This window comes from Lissotriton helveticus, chromosome 9, assembly GCF_964261635.1.
Source record: "Lissotriton helveticus chromosome 9, aLisHel1.1, whole genome shotgun sequence".
NCBI lineage: Eukaryota > Metazoa > Chordata > Amphibia > Caudata > Salamandridae > Lissotriton > Lissotriton helveticus.
In genome coordinates, this window is record NC_136070.1 from 1,250,615,774 (window position 1) to 1,250,630,384 (window position 14,611).

Genomic DNA, 14,611 nt, shown 5'->3' on the forward strand with positions numbered 1-14,611 from the left:
AGCTTGCTGCTGGGCTGTACTTGTTTTGTGTGAGGGGGAGTCCGCACAGCTGGTTGCTGGGCTGTACTTGTTTTGTGTGAGGGAGGAGTCTGTCCAGCAGGTTGCTGGGATGGACTTGCTTTGTGTGAGAGGGGAGTCTGCACAGCTGGTTGCTGGGCTGTACCTGTTTTGTGTGAGGGGGGAGTCTGCACAGCTGGTTGCTGGGCTGTACTTGTTTTGTGTGAGAGGGGAGTCTGCACAGCTGGTTGCTGGGCTGTACTTGTTTTGTGTGAGGGCGGAGTCTGCACAGCTAGTTGCTGGGCTGTACTTGTTTTGTGTGAGGGGGAGTCTGCACAGCTGGTGGCTGGGCTGTACTTGTTTTGTGTGAGGGAGAGACTGCACAGCTGGTTGCTGGGCTGTACTTGTTTTGTGTGAGGGGGAGTCTGCACAGCTGGTGGCTGGGCTGTACTTGTTTTGTGTGAGGGAGGAGTCTGCACAGCTGGTTGCTGGGCTGTACTTGTTTTGTGTGAGGGGGAGTCTGCACAGCTGGTGGCTGGGCTGTACTTGTTTTGTGTGAGGGAGGAGTCTGCACAGCTGGTTGCTGGGCAGTACTTGTTTTGTGTGAGGGGGGAGTCTGCACAGCTGGTGGCTGGGCTGTACTTGTTTTGTGTGAGGATGGGTTTCATAGCTTTTGCCCACGCAGTGCTCTTTCGGTTTCATTAGTGAGGGCTTCATTTAATAGAAGCAGTAGCTCAGATGAGGAATGCCCTGGTTGGAGGATTTCTGTCACCACATTTGACTTACTCTCTATGGAGGGCAACTACAGTTCTAGTTCCTCAACTGCCCTTCAAACCACCACTGCAAAGGGGGCGCTTTTCTCAGTAGCTGGCCTGTGTGGAGAATCCAGCTGGGGATGTATCTGACCCACTGGCATTTTATAGGTCCAGATATAGTGCACCATTAGTATAGTGACTGGAAAGCTAACCGCCTCCTTCCCCATCATCAGTGTCTTTAAGATCAAAGGGCGCCTCATGGACTGGGTCAGAGTCAGACCCAAAATCCAATCCAATTGAAGGGTTTTGTGAACATAAGGAGAAGAGTGATTGGGTGATGCATACCCCATCCGCACCAAGTGAACCCCAGCTGGGGTCCATGGTGGCATGGAATATACTTTGCTGATATCCAACAGGACACAAGCTATGTGTTCCTGGTGAAAAACATTGAAGGCTGTCCTTTGGACGTTTTAGTCCTGAGGAAGACCCGGTACGATGCATAGCCAATAACACGTGATCATAAGGTCGAAACGTCAACAAGATTATTATATGCTCTATGCCAGCTATCCTATGATACAAAAGGAAGATATAATGATATCCTGAACTTGAATCTTTGGACATTTGACTATATATGTTTTCATGGTTTCATGTTTGTATGTGTGAACACTGGGCGTGTTTGATTTTCATGTGGCACATGTTAGTGTAATTTAATGTATATATTCTATGTGTTATGGGCAGCTGATCACTGATGAAAAGCAAAAAAGTGATACATTTTTTTTTAGCTATAGGACAAACATATTGCAATCGCTTTCTATGTCCAGTTTTGTGGTTTATATATTTTTTCTTTTCCTGGAGGGTGGTTTGATTTATCTGTCAAGGAAATTCTCGTATTCTGTTTGAAAGGGATCATTTTTGGCCCTTTAATATCAATGCCTAATAAACAGCATTGTTCGTAATTCTTGATGAAGAATTGCGTCACCCGACAGAACTAACAGTAAGGGGCGGAGTCTGCATTTAGAAAGTATCAGCGTGCCCATTTTGTACAAGGAAGGCGGTCCCTGATTTCCTGCAGGAGCTCAGGTGCAGGGCCTCCTGATAGTAAGGGGCGGAGTCTGCATTCAGAAAGTATCAGCGTGCCCGTCCTGTACAAGGAATGCGGTACCTGATTTCCTGCAGGAGCTCAGGTGCAGTGTCCTCATAGTAAGGGGCGGAGTCTGCATTCAGAAAGTATCAGCGTGCCCATTCTTTACAAGGAAGGCGGTACCTGATTTCCTGCAGGACCTCAGGTGCAGTGTCCTGATAGTAAGGGGCGGAGTCTGCATTCAGAAAGTATCAGCGTGCCACGTCTATGCAAGGAAGGCGGTACCTGATTTCCTGCAGGAGCTCAGGTGCAGTGTCCTGATAGTAAGGGGCGGAGTCTGCATTCAGAAAGTATCAGCGTGCCACGTCCATACAAGGAATGCGGTACCTGATTTCCTGCAGGAGCTCAGGTGCAGTGTCCTGATAGTAAGGGGCGGAGTCTGCATTCAGAAAGTATATGCATGCCACGTCTATGCAAGGAAGGCGGTACCTGATTTCCTGCAGGAGCTCAGGTGCAGTGTCCTGATAGTAAGGGGCGGAGACTGCCTTCAGAAAGTATTAGCGTGCTCGTTATATATAAGGAATGCGGTACCTGATTTCCTGCAGGAGCTCAGGTGCAGTGTCCTGATAGTAAGGGGCGGAGACTACCTTCAGAATGTATAAGCATGCTCGAGGTATACAAGGAAGGCGGCACCTGATTTCCTGCAGGAGCTCAGGTGAGGCGCCTCCTGATAGTAAGGGGCGGAGTCTGCATTCAGAAAGTATATGCATGCCTCGCCTATACAAGGAAGGCGGTCCCTGATTTCCTGCAGGAGCTCAGGTGCAGTGTCCTGATAGTAAGGGGCGGAGTCTGCATTCAGAAAGTATATGCATGCCTCGCCTATACAAGGAAGGCGGTCCCTGATTTCCTGCAGGAGCTCAGGTGCAGTGTCCTGATAGTAAGGGGCGGAGTCTGCATTCAGAAAGTATATGCATGCCTCGCCTATACAAGGAAGGCGGTCCCTGATTTCCTGCAGGAGCTCAGGTGCAGTGTCCTGATAGTAAGGGGCGGAGTCTGCATTCAGAAAGTATCAGCGTGCCCGTCCTGTACAAGGAATGCGGTACCTGATTTCCTGCAAGTGCTCAGGTGCAGGGCCTCCTGATAGTAAGGGGCGGAGTCTGCATTCAGAAAGTATCAGCGTGCCACGTCCATACAAGGAATGCGGTACCTGATTTCCTGCAGGAGGTCAGGTGCAGTGCCTCCTGATAGTAAGGGGCGGAGTCTGCATTCAGAAAGTATATGCATGCCTCGCCTATACATGGAAGGCGGTACCTGATTTCCTGCAGGAGCTCAGGTGCAGGGCCTACTGATAGTAAGGGGCGGAGTCTGCATTCAGAAAGTATTCGCGTGCCCGTTCTATACAAGGAAGGCGGTACCTGATTTCCTGCAGGAGCTCAAGTGCAGTGTCCTGATAGTAAGGGGCGGAGTCTGCATTCAGAAAGTATACGCATGCCACGTCTATACAAGGAAGGCGGTACCTGATTTCCTGCAGGAGCTCAGGTGCAGTGCCTCCTAATAGTAAGGGGCGGAGTCTGCATTCAGAAAGTATATGCATGCCACGTCTATACAAGGAAGGCGGTACCTGATGTCCTGCAGGAGCTCAGGTGCAGTGTCCTGATAGTAAGGGGCGGAGACTGCCTTCAGAAAGTATTAGCGTGCTCGTTATATATAAGGAATGCGGTACCTGATTTCCTGCAGGAGCTCAGGTGCAGTGTCCTGATAGTAAGGGGAGGAGACTGCCTTCAGAAAGTATTAGCGTGCTCGTTATATATAAGGAATGCGGTACCTGATTTCCTGCAGGAGCTCAGGTGCAGTGTCCTGATAGTAAGGGGCGGAGTCTGCATTCAGAAAGTATATGCATGCCTCGCCTATACAAGGAAGGCGGTCCCTGATTTCCTGCAGGAGCTCAGGTGCAGTGTCCTGATAGTAAGGGGCGGAGTCTGCATTCAGAAAGTATCAGCGTGCCCGTCCTGTACAAGGAATGCGGTACCTGATTTCCTGCAAGTGCTCAGGTGCAGGGCCTCCTGATAGTAAGGGGCGGAGTCTGCATTCAGAAAGTATCAGCGTGCCACGTCCATACAAGGAATGCGGTACCTGGTTTCCTGCAGGAGGTCAGGTGCAGTGTCCTAATAGTAAGGGGCGGAGTCTGCATTCAGGAAGTATATGCATGCCACGTCTATCCAAGGAATGCGGTACCTGATTTCCTGCAAGTGCTCAGGTGCAGTGTCCTGATAGTAAGGGGCGGAGTCTGCATTCAGAAAGTATCAGCGTGCCACGTCCATACAAGGAATGCGGTACCTGATTTCCTGCAGGAGCTCAGGTGCAGTGTCCTGATAGTAAGGGGCGGAGTCTGCATTCAGAAAGTATATGCATGCCTCGCCTATACATGGAAGGCGGTACCTGATTTCCTGCAGGAGCTCAGGTGCAGGGCCTCCTGATAGTAAGGGGCGGAGTCTGCATTCAGAAAGTATTCGCGTGCCCGTTCTATACAAGGAAGGCGGTACCTGATTTCCTGCAGGAGCTCAGGTGCAGTGTCCTGATAGTAAGGGGCGGAGTCTGCATTCAGAAAGTATATGCATGCCACGTCTATACAAGGAAGGCGGTACCTGATTTCCTGCAGGAGCTCAGGTGAGGGGCTTTCCTGCTTTTCGGTTCCCTACAAGGTCGGCTGCTCCTACCTTCCTTTTCCTTCCCGGCTCTACCTGCACAATGTCCATCCATCTTCCTGTCTGTTCCCTAAAGGTTCGCGACAGCTCGTCCATCTTACTGCTCGCTCTTCAAGCGGTGCCAGGAAATGAAACCGTTTATACACATATATCGAAGAAAACCTTTCCACAGTCCTCTTGATACGTCCTCGCTCTCGCCTGCACATATACATTCACTTTTGGAACCTCTCTGCTCAGTGACGTGTAGCTGTTTTAGTGGCACATCATGGAACAGCTGGAATCTGTTACTGGTGAGAGGGACAGAACAACTTCTATCTGACTGGCCCCTTTACTTTAGATGTGGCGTCTGCTCCTTCACTAAGAACTTCTTGCATGACATTTTATTTACCACAAGTCTTATTTCTTTATGCTTGAACAGATTGCGAAATTGTGACCTGTGTACATTCGCCGACTACTTCAGCCCAACATGTCATTGCCCTGATATAATTTAACTTTATTGTTGTTTCCGCCTCTCTTCCTTCCCCCCATTATGACTTTGCATTTGCTGTGATTGAATAATTTTGTTGAACTATTTTGCTGACTTTTGTTTCTCTCCCTCCCTACACCTCTACCTCCTTCTCCACCCCACCAATCCGTCACCTCCGACCTTTTTTTTTTCTTCCCTTATGGTGTTGCCAATGGCCTAAAACTTTTCCCTTACTTGCATTTCAAGATCTATCACTGGAAAGGGGCCACCTTTTACTTTTCCTGCCAATCACATTGTAATGGTACTGGTTTTAATAAACAAGTTACTTACCTTTGGTAACGATATATCTGTAAGAAACATTAGTTAGTGATAGATTCCTTACCTTAGAATTACGCCCAGGTGTCTGGATCCGGAAAGTTTTCATCAGCAGTACCCCTGCGCGTCTGTAGGCGTCGTAGTGCGGTTCCGTGTACGTCGTTGGCGTCGTAGCCGCCGAGATGACGTCATTGGAGCTACTTCGATGCGCCCACGCGCGCGGACGTCAGTTCTGTTCACGACTTTCCGCGTCAGAAACACACAGCCATGCAAGATACTGACCACTGGTGCATTGAAACTAGGGCCCTGAAAGGAATGACCTTAACCCTAGAAATCAGTTCGCAGAACGGGGAGGATGGGGGTGCAATAAGGAATCTATCACTAACTACTGTTTCTTACAGATATATTGTTACCGAAGGTAAGTAACTTGTTCATCTGAAAGAAACATGTTAGTGATAGATCCCTTGCCTTAGAATAGATACCCCAGCAATTGCAACCCGGGTGGTTGGTCAGCGAACAAAGATCGCACCAGAAAGTCACGGAGAACAGAACAGCCATCTCTCCGGACTTGACTGTCAAGGCAATGCTGCTTAGTTAAAGTGTGCAGCAAGACCAAGGTGGCCGCCTGACAGATATCTTGCCGGGGGACAACACGTCCCAGTGCAGTTGTAGCTGCTGTTGCCCTGGTAGAATGGGTGTGCAACCACACCGGAGGTTCCTTTTTAGCCAGAGAACAACAGGCTATGATACACAAGACAACCCAGCGGGAGATAGTCCTCTTGTGTACAGCCCGGGCTTTCTTTGCGCCTACGTAGCCAACAAAGAGCTGGTCATCCACCCTGAACTGTTGTGTGCGGTTCAGCTAAAATGAGAGTACACGTTTTGGGTCCAGGCGGTGGAGTCTCTCTTCCTCTCTGGAAGGGTGTGGAGGAGTAAAGAAAGTGGGCAAGGTGATAGTTTGCCCGATGTGGAAGGCAGTAATAACCTTTGGCAAGAAGGAAAGACGAGTGCGAAGCACAACCTTGTCTGGATGAACAGACAGAAAAGGAGGCTTACAGGAAAGAGCCTGGAGCTCACTCACACGCCTAGCTGAGGTGTTGGCAACCAAGAAAGCAGTATTCAAAGTCAATAAATGAAGAGAACAGTTGTGAAGCGGCTCAAAGGGAGCGCACATCAAATAAGTAAGAACCAGATTCAAGTCCCACTGTGGCATCACAAACGGAATAGGAGGGAAAAGGTGAGTAATGCCTTTGAGAATTCTATTAACAACAAGGGACTTGAAAAGAGAGGGCTGTTCAGGGAGCCTGAGAAAGGCCGAAATTGCTGAAAGGTAGCCCTTAATAGTGCCTAGAGCAGAGCCCTGCCGGGCTGTAGAAAAAAGGAACAAAAGAACTGAAAGAGGGGCAGAAAGGGGATCCACAGAGGTTGCTGTGTACCATGCCACAAATTCGTTCCACCTGCAGGCGTATACCGATTTAGTGCAGGAACGCCTGGCTGCCAGAATGATATCACAGACTTAATGAGGCAAGTAAAATGGAATCAACTGTCGCCGCTCGATCTCCACGGATGTAGGTGGAGGCTGGACAGGTTCGGGTGGAGAACTGCCACCTGCTGCTGCGACAGAAGATCCTCCCGAAGAGGTAGTCGGATCGGGGGATCCACGCTCATACTGAGTAGCTCGGCATACTAAACTCTTCGAGCCCAGTCCGGGGCCACAAGAATGACTTGGGCCCGGTCGCGCCTGATCTTCTTCAGCACTCTGGGTAGAAGTGGTATAGGCGGAAAGGCATACAACAGACCGCAGCTCCACCCATGACGAAAAGCGTAGCAGAGAGAGTGCCGCCTTGGAAATTCCAACGTGCAGAAGTGATGACATTGCGCGTTCTCTTCGGTGGCGAATAGGTCTAACCAAGGCTCTCTCCACTGCTGAAAGAGACCTTGCGCCATCTCCGAGTGAAGACACCATTTGCGATCCATCGTGCACCTGCGACTGAGCTAGTCCGCCCTGGCGTTCCAAGAACCTGGCAAGTGTTGAACCATCAAGGAAATGCCTTGACGTTCCAGCCATGTCCAGAGACGCAGAGCCTCCTGACATAGGGCCATGGCCCCACCGCCTTGCTTGTTGCAATATCACATGGCGGTGGTGTTGTCCGTGATCACCTGCACTACTCTCCCTTTGACGGAGGGAAGGAATGCTGTCAGTGCAAGTAGGATCGCCCGGAGCTCCAGAAGGTTGATAGGGAGCCTGGACTCCGCTGGAGACCAGAGGCCTCTGACCTCCGCCTCTCCCATGTGGCCGCCCCATCCTAGGAGGGACGCATCCGTCAGCACTGTGTGGTCCAGTTGGGGAAGGGAGAGTGATCTGCCGCTGACCCAATGCTGGTTCGTGAGCCACCAATGCAACTGTTGCGCAGTGCCCTCCGAGATCTGGACGTACTCTGACAGGTCCCCTTGATGCTGCGCCCACTAGAACTTCAGGTCCCACTGCAGAGCCCACACATGCCATTTGGCATGATTGGTCAGCAGGATGCAGGAGGCCATGAGGCTCAGCAGCCTCAAGTTCATCCTGACCGAAACCCAGGACCAGGGCCGAAAGATCGGAATCATAACCCGAATGTCCCAGACTCGCTATTCGGGAGAATAAACCCAAAACTGTGCCGTGTCCGAAACCAGTCCGATGAAGAGGAGCTTCTGAGAGGAAATCCAGTGGGACTTCAGCACGTTGAGGGAGAACCCCAGCAAATGCAAGAGGTCAGCCATAGTCTCAAGGTGGGAGACGACTGCCTGGGGCGAGCCCGCCTTCAACAACCAGTTGCCGAGATAGGGGAAGACTGAAACCCCTGATCTGCGAAGATGAGCTGCGACCACTGCCATCACTTTCGTGAACACCTGAGGGGTGCTGGTAAGGCCAAAGGGGAGCACGGTGAACTGAAAGTGCCTGTGGCCTAACGTGAACAGTAGGTAACACCAGTGGGCCGGCAAAACGGGGATATGAAAATAAGCGTCCTGAAGTCCAACGCCACCATCCAGTCTTGCGGGTCTAGGGCAGACAAGACCTGAGCAAGTGTGAGCATCTTGAACTTCTCCTTCCGGAGGAAGCGGTTGACGTTCCGAAGGTCCAAGATAGGACGCAGGCCCTTGTCCTTCTTTGGAACCAAGAAGTAGTGGGAGTAACAACCACAACCTACTTCTGGGAACGGAACGCGCTCAATGGCCCCTTCCAAGAGGGCCGTAACTTCCTGCTGGAGAAGTGTCAAGTGATCCCCCAACATGCGGTGGTACTGTGGTGGCATGGCTGGGGGAGGAGTAGTCTCGAAGGGGAGGGAGTAACCCCTTCGGACTACCTGTAAAACCCATCTGTCCGAAGTGATGGTGCGCCAGTGGGGGAGGTGATGGCAAATCCTGCCACCCACTGGCGTTTGGCGGGCCTGAAACACCCGACTAGGAAGGTTTGGAGGCAGTGGCGAGAGGGGAGGTGGTGGACTGATCCGCCCGCTGGCCTCATGAAGTACCTCTGAGGGTCCCACATCCACGGCTGCGTTGAGACTGATGGTGCGCAGGCCTGTGGCTCTGAAACTAACGTGTTTGGGAGCCCCTTCCTTGGCCACAAAAGGAGCGAAAAGCAGAAGCGGAAGGAGTGCGCGTGGCCAAAGGCCCAAGGACTGGGCTGTAGCCCATGAGTCTTTAAAACGCTCCAACGCACTGTCTACCTTGTCGCTAAAAAGGCGAGTGCCATCAAAAGGCATGTCCATCAGAGCGTTCTGGACATCCACGGAAAAGCCAGTTGTCCTCAGCCAGGCGTGACGGCGTAGCGCCACTGTTGTGGAAATCGCCCTGCCCAGCGAGTCGGCAGTGTCAAGGCCACAACCAATTATGAACTTGGCTGCATCTCTCCCCTCAGTAATAGTCTGGGAGATCACCATCCGGCCTCCTCAAGACACTGAGGCAGCACCTGTGCCACCGTATCCCACACAGAGTGGGAATAACAGCCCAAGAGGCACGCAGTGTTCATAGATCGCAGCCCTGAACTGGCAGAAGTGAAAATCTTCTTCCCAAACTACTTCACTTTCGTGGATTCCCTGTTTGGAGGTAGGGAAGGAAATGGGCTTGGGGACGCAGACGCTTGGACAACCCAGTTCTCACGGTTAGGGTGTTGGGAGAGGAAAAAGGGGTCACCAGGCGGCTGGGCGATGGCGTCGGGCCACGTTCCTAGCCACAGAAGCCCCTGTATTGGGCCTGGACCAGATGCCCAAAAGAAAGTCCGAAAGTGCGTCATTGAAAGGCAGCAGTGGCTCCGTAGAGGAAGACGCCGGCCGAAGCACTTCTGTTAGGAGGTTAGTCCTGACGGCCACTGTAGGGAGCTCGAGGTGGAGAGCCTCAGCTGTCCCACGCAACACCACAGAATAAGTACCACCCTCCTCCGTAGCCATGGTAGAAGGAGACAGTGCGCCAGTTTCTGGAGTAAAATCCAGCTTACCTGCGTCCTCCAAATCCTCTTCCCAGTCCGGGTCTAACTCGCATTGGGCTGCGAGAGAGTCCTCAGACCCCTCCCAGTCCTCCCCGTCCTCCATTAATGCCGGGCATGCGAAAAAGCAGGAGGAGGATTGAGAAAGGGATAGAAATTCCCCATCGGCGGTGGAATCGGTGTCAATAGACACCGGTCTGGCGCCGTCTCCGCATCAGGGTGGAAGTCTGGGACGGCGTCGGCCGGGGAGCCGTCCGACGCCGGTTTCCTAGACGACGATGCCGGTGGAGGTCGTACGAGGCCAACCAACATCGGCTGGGATTCATGCATGGATCCATGGGGGTCTCACGGCATCTTGGCCAGAGCCGTCGATGACGTTGGGGTCGGAGCCGGCGACATACAAGAGCGAGGACCCCCCAGTAGGGCCCGAAGCGCCCAAAGGCGTGCCGGCGGGTCCCGATGGCCCAAAGAGGCAGGCCATGGCTGACAGAAATTCCTGCAGCTGGGCCGGAGTTGCTGACGGACCAGGGAAGGGCGGGTAGGTCGTCAGCAACTGCGGGGTGGCACCACCTGCACCCTCAGTCGTGTCGCGTGACAGGCTAGGAGAAGGCAAACAGCGACAGCGCTTCTTTGACTTCTTGTGCTCTTAACACACGTAAACGTGTTTTGAGTGGCTACATGCGTGCCTTTATCATGTTGTTTCCTGCTCTTCTGTGCAACCCCTTCCCACGACCACCACCCACCCGTCAATTAGGAGCTCGGGTGCTCTGTTCTAAAGCCCACAAAACTCCTAGGACTTGGCAGCTACTTTTGGGAGCCATTCCTTTACCCTTACTGCACCCTTGTTTTCTTTTCTGTTCATGTTCGATGAGCGTGCACGACTTGTTTGCAGCTTCTTTTTTCATGTGAACATGCACCTTTCTTTCACGTAAGTTATTTTTGTTCATGTTTGATGTGCATGCTCAACTTGTTTTTTAAAGGCACTCACATCTTTAACGTTGATATCGTTTTAAGCGTTTTTCGTGGGCTTAGAGGCTGGATTTGCTTTGTTTTTCTTCTATAGTACATGTGCTTGTTTTTTGCTTCTTTCAGAGAGGGTGGGCCTTATCTTTGGAGTTCAGGTCCTGGAAAAGTCAACAGGACATGGAAGGGAGGCGGCTGGTGGACCTCAGTGAGCCTATGAACCGGACCAGAGCTGGTGAGTAGAGTCTGGCAGAGCAGCGTTGACCCTCAGGTGCAGCAGCTTCTGTGGCAAGACACACCGGTCTGCAAAGGGGTCATGAGCATGTCACCTGCTGGTGTTCCTTTGTGACTGCTTTCAGACCAGAGGTATCCTGGGCACACCCTCACCACTGTTTGCCTGGGCTTACTGGACTTCTATTACCCCATCCTCTTCGGGACCCTGCTCCGAATCCACCGCTCAGGCAGGGTGGGGGACGCTCCCCATATCTACCCCACACACAAGCCTTGATTGATTATGCTTTAAGCTAACCGGACATGGCATGCGATACATGATGCCACCCGGCTGCGTGGTAGCCATCTAAGCAAGTGTGCTTTAACCCCTCCCATGCTCGTGACGGAACCGTTCCGTCACAAGCCTCGGGTGGGCTGTGCTGGTGACGGAACGGTTCCGTCACGGCCCGCTCGCCGCACCTGCGCGGCGCGAATTCCACGCCTGCGCTGACGTTCTAAAGAGCGGGCGGGGCCGTGACGGAACCGTTCCGTCACAAGCACAGCTCACCCGAGGGCTGTGACGGACAGTTCCGTCACGAGTACGGGAGCGCCGCGCGGCCCCGCCTCCCCCTTAGCGCTGCGGCGGAATAGCCGCCGCAGCGAAGGGGTTAAGGGCATTCCATTTCAAAAGTAATCTCTGATGGAATTAGTGCAGTAGTTATTCATATATCAGAATCCTTAGCCTGCAGGTGTCCAACACATTGTTAAAATAATAGTCAACGTACAGTGTGATGCAAAATCCCATCAAGGGAGGCTAAATTATATGGACGGAACAAGAATGAATGCAGTCCGGAAGTGTAAGCTAATAACAAATACATTTATATTATGCAAATATGTACATTTCAAAATACACATTGGCAGCCAAAAAAGATAGCATTTTCTGAAAAGGCTGATTGAATTTCTTATTGCAAGGGAGGGTGGGCAGCTTCCACTTCCAGATATTTGTCAGCAAATGAGTTCATGATAGTGATTTTGTTTCTGAAATCAGGGGTTCTAGATGAAAAGGGGACACACAAATCATTTTCCTCAGGACACAGGAGATTTTTACAAGGCCCAGACTAAATGTAAATTATGTGTTTGCATAGTGCTTATTTAAATTTGCGAAAATATGGCATCACACCTCATAGCATAATTAGATGTTGTTCGCAGTAATATTAATTACTGTTCAGTACCAGTTTCTATACAGAGCCTTCGCTTTAAGGCAAACCGGTCAGGAGATTATAAACACTATTGTTATGTTGTCATTCATTACCTGGTGGATCATAACATATCACAGAGAACATCTTTAAGTTATATTAATGCAGAACAAACCTTTGTTGCCAAACAATCTCCTGGACCATGTCTGTAGGGTTGCAGGATGCCTTTTGCTCTTACACAGTGGATTACTTTCAGGGCGTGGGCAGAGTCAATATGCCCGCATGTCCCCCTATGCAGTGGGAGTTCTTTCCCTTGCACACATTTTGCCTCTCTAGGAAGGCACTTAGCCTTGGCTGGGATGCTCTGCCATAATCCAGTCTTATGGGCTGCCAAAACCCCAGCTTTGACAGGTGCCAGAGGAACAAGATGGGCTTGTTTACATTACAGACTTAACCATGCCTGTTGGAGGGAGTGGGATACCCTCGTGTAGACATCAGAGACTATGTGATGAGGCTATAGCAGTGCTTAATTTGTAAAATACTGAGTGCCAGGGCTCTGACCAGGAGGCCACTGGAGCTTGCACCACCCATCGTCCCCGTCATCGCTGCCAAAACAACTACTAACCATCTCTCTCGCATGTATAAGCAACAAATCAGATGATTCCAGTTCACCAAAGCTAAAGGAATGGCTGGGGAGGCAGGTATAAGTCATTTTTTATGTATATTGTTTTCCTAAACAACTGTTATACTACTCACCTCTAAATTACATGAGCAGCGCCACCTGATGGCAGACTGCCCTATGTGTGGTATTGACAAATAAGTGCCGGTGCTCAGCACCGGAAAGCCCCGGCTCAAATTAGGCAGTGGATAGGGTCCCTGGGATGGAGCTGCAAGTCCCATGACACTGTGCTGCTGTCCTCAAAGGGACAGAGCTGCTGTCACACCTGCAGGATCGGTGGGACAGTGTTATAGAGACTCAGCTGCTGGCCCATGGGATGGAGTTGCACGGCCTGCAAGATAACACAGTTACGGTATGGAGAAACAGGGTTGCCGGGATGAACCTGAGAGCAGGAGGCGGCTTATGATGGTGTCATAGGGTCATTGGGTGGCTGCTGCAAAGTGATGACACGGTTCTGTATGGGTTGTAACCTGCTGCTGCAGCCACTTGCTTTGTGGGGCTTCTGTTTCTTAGGACACATGGTAGTAAATTACCCTTTCCCTGTGACTTAGAAAAAGTGACAAATCACTCTCCAAAAGCTGTCGCGTGGAACTCAGGTCGAGGTAAAACATGCGATAGTGATTTGTGTTGCAAGACAGCAGATGTCGTCAGATCTGATTTTGTTTTGTATTAAACATACCTACCTTCACCCACATTATTTTCATTCTGCTTCCCTTTCCAGGTGAGAGGACATGTTTCACTCATCACATTAAGCTTAGCATATTATTTTCGGAGCTCCAGCTTGAAATGTTTGCTTATAGAGAGGCCCATGAAGCTTGCCTTTCTACTGTGAATCATTCTCAATGTTAGCGTCATCATGTTCCATTGCGCAAAAGCCCGCGTCAGCCTATCTTGTGCCTTTCATTGGAAGCAGAGTGGGCTTACGTTATGTCATGAGATACACGCTTAGCACACATACACTTAATTTATTTTCCTTTCCCCATGCTACATAGTATTTTGCTAATGCTGAAGAGCATCTCAAAAGGCACTGGCAAAACAAGCATGTCCCAAATGCGAGACCTATTGGCTATGCCCATGCTTGTTTAAAATGGCGTTCCCTTCCAGCCTCAGGTTTAGATACCAGGACTGTGGGGGTCTGTTTAATCAATTCATGTTGCCCCCTCTTCATTATAAACTCCATCTGGGAGTAGATGCTACCAGATGGAGTTTATAATGAAGACTACAGAAAACAGGCCCCTCTGTTGCACTGTTTGGTACAGAATGGTAACATACTTGTCAGAATCAGGAAGGGGTGGGAGCACACTGCTTCACCGCCCAGCACAGTTCGCCCCTTAGCATTGTGGTAAATGCAGTTCTTAATACATGCTTACTTGAGATTTTACTGGATTGTCCCACCAAAGTTGGTGCAGGTTAGTGCTGTATATCTCTAGACACGTGTTTCTGGATTTCGTCCGTCACGTGTTTCTGGATTTCGTCCGTCATCAGTAGAGATAAAAACGAATTTTATATGGGGTTGCGGAGCAGGCTGCCACAATCCTTACAGGTCTCAGTAGTTCTCACAGGCGCATCTCCACAAGCTTGTCAGTTCAATGGCTCAACGAAGCCTCTTCAAATTCCCCAGATATTTTTTCTTTGCTCTCTAATACTGCTGATCCCTTCTGATGAAGGGCTCAACCCAGAAACACGTGTCTAGAGATATACAGCAATGTCTGCACCAACTTTGGTGAAAACCTCCAGCTAATTTTGAAGTAAGTTTGAACTGTGTACTGCATGTACCAG